Genomic DNA, 2,833 nt, shown 5'->3' with positions numbered 1-2,833 from the left:
ACGAGCACGACATTATTTTTCATATCCTGAGTATTGAAAAATATACACATTTTAGTTAGTTTCATTTAAAAAGCTTTTTATCTTTTAAAAGGCATGGCAATAACCAGCACCTACTTGAAATTATCATCACAAAATGTTTGTTCTACTGTTTTCAATGATATTCGCTGGGTGCGAAGTACTAGGTGGGGGTAACATAATCGATCGCAGCGCTCATGGTGGTCAAAAGTAGAAATAATGTAAGCTCTGTCATCAGATGTATCTGTCAATGGCAAAGCGATTCTACATAATACATTTTAATATCATTAATTAATCGCATGAATAGGGTCTCACTGGGAACTTAAATAAAAGAGTGGACTGTTTTTCGATAGGGCTGGTTTAATAGCCGTTTACAATTTGGAAATAACTAGACTATACAACGTGGTAGTACAAAAATGAGTCACAGTAGTTGTTGTGCACAGATGTTTGTCTTATGATGAGAGCGTGAATGATTGAACTCTGCCCTTGTTTTGTTCTTAATTCTTCTACATCTCGGACTTGTCCAGCCAATACCAACAACTTTCCTTTAAATACGGTTTGTGGTTGGAATTTGATATTGTAAAACTCACAAACCCGGTCTTCAAAACAATACTCATTTCGATCTGAAAACGATATTTAATTTATTACTAGTGATACAGGAACTTTCTTCTTCTTCTTCTTTTCAGCCAAATGACGTCCACTGCTGGACAAAGGCCTCCCCCAAGGTTTTCCACAATGAACGGTCCTGCGCTGCCCGCATCCAGGCTCTTCCCGCGACCTTTACCAGATCGTCGGTCCACCTAGTAGGAGGCCTGCAGCCTGCCTGATACAGGAACATTTAAATATATTTACTGTTATATAATGAAACCGTTAAAGTAGCTTTTTCTTTTTGTTTTACTGTAAAACTACAACTATAAATAAAGTAAACAAACCCTGACACAATCAAAATCAAACACACTTTTTGGACTTACCTCATTTGATTTGAATGACCAAAATTATTTCAAAACCTTTTTTCCACCCAAATCGTAGTATCACAACAATTTATTAGTTGAAAATATTTGTTATTTCTTCATTTCGATATTTTTTCACAAATATACGACCTAAATGTCAATGTGACAGAGCCCACAAAGTTGTGGACGCTAGTTGGCGCTGTAATCGTGCACAGAGCCAATACGAGTATCTCTGAAAGAATATAGACATCAATAATAGTTATTTGTAGTTAGTTAAGTCCCCAAAAGATGTATGTATAAAGCTAAAAATAACCAAAAACAGACCGTCAGAGTTCTCCAAAAATACAAAAAATTCAGCAAAGCGAGCCTCTCAACGCTCCCCTCACAACGGGCAGGCTGTATCGAGTTACCGCATCTGGAGGGCCACGTGCCTCTGTCCATTGATTTCCTCGCGTTCATGCTAGCCTGGTACTTTTATTTTTTGGCCTTCCTTTTACTCGATTTCAGGGAGGAGGGTGAACATTTTCAAGAAGTATTTGTGTAGAGTGATACAAAGCAAATTTTTCAGCTTCAACTACGGTCTTTGTACAGTTTTCAAAGAATGCTTTACAGTAGTCAGTACGATGATGTTAAAAACCAATAATTTTAGCTTTTTTATGCTTTTTTGGAAAAACTTAAGCACGACAAGCGTTGCTTTGCTACCACTTGACCACACGTCTTCGTCAATTTTTACCTTATAGCTTGCTTTTTCACTTGATTTCAGAGAGGAGGTCAAAAATTCTCAAGTACTTACAAGAGTGTAATAATAGCACATTTTACATCTTTGATCTTACGTATAATGTTGCTTAATATTTCTGTTAACTTCACCATTGAAGTAACCAGGTTATTAAAGGACTACATACAAAATTATGTAAACGCAATACAATAAATACAGCAATAATAGGTAAAAGTAAACGGTAATAGGTTTAAACGTATCTGACTCCTACATGTGATGCTTAGCTATCAGGATGGGCGTCAAAATGTTGTACACAAATAATGTAAATTGTTATGCGATGATATAGTGCAGGATTAGCTCAGTAGCATATCTTTGAGTTGTAACAATTCTTTAAAATGTTAGGTAGGTACTAGAGCTATCAAAATTTGGGATGAAAATAATTAGGATAAATTGTGAACTGTTCCAACAATCACACCAAACTACTCACACCTTGCCTTTATTGTTTCGATACGTCTTGCTAAACATTACCTACTATATTGCTTTAAAATGTTTCAATGAATGTGCTAAATCCTTTCTTAATTCAATTAAAACTATGGATTTTTGGATTGGATTAATTAATAGAAAGTCAAGAAGAATAAAAAATGATAAAATAATATTGTAGAGAAGTTGTCATAGAGAAATTTATTTCAATTTTGGCTGAAATTACTGAATTACAAATATACTGTGGCCCACATTACACTATCTGCGCCTACGCTCGCGTAATGGAGATGTTGGGCTACAATGCCTACAATGTATCGTGGAATGTGGTTTGGCACCAACACCCATTATCTTTGTAAGACAACAGTAAAAACATTCTGCATATTGACAAGATAGCATCCACTAAAATGCGGATTTTAGGTGCGCATTGAACGCTAGCTGCATGTAAAAGAGATTTTTAGTAAGTTGTGACTTTGTTTACATTCAAGGAGTACCTAGGTAGGTACAAAGAAACTAGGTAGTTTCTTTTGTCTATTTTTATGCTTTGTATTACAATGTGCTCAATTTATTGAGTTGAGTTTTCTCATGAATAAGAACAACATTTTTAGGACTGGAAAACTGTACTTTTCATTTACAAAGTAGTTTACTCAATGTATCTAGGTAACGTAATATGAAT

The 2,833-nt window shown here is 35.2% G+C and overlaps 1 long non-coding RNA gene across 1 annotated transcript; it reads right to left on the bottom strand.

Moving 5' to 3' along the window:
- Positions 1–355: 355 nt before the first annotated feature.
- Positions 356–1,182, bottom strand: LOC135082775 (uncharacterized). The gene is made up of 2 exons (XR_010259479.1): positions 987–1,182; positions 356–638 (listed from the first exon to the last, which is right to left on the bottom strand). It is a non-coding gene; the product is annotated as an uncharacterized LOC135082775 (long non-coding RNA).
- Positions 1,183–2,833: the final 1,651 nt, after the last annotated feature.

The sequence above is a fragment of the Ostrinia nubilalis genome, chromosome 22 (assembly GCF_963855985.1).
Source record: "Ostrinia nubilalis chromosome 22, ilOstNubi1.1, whole genome shotgun sequence".
In the NCBI taxonomy this organism is placed as follows: Eukaryota; Metazoa; Arthropoda; class Insecta; order Lepidoptera; family Crambidae; genus Ostrinia; species Ostrinia nubilalis.
Note: the sequence above shows the minus strand (reverse complement) of the source record. Positions and strands in the feature narration are given on the sequence as shown.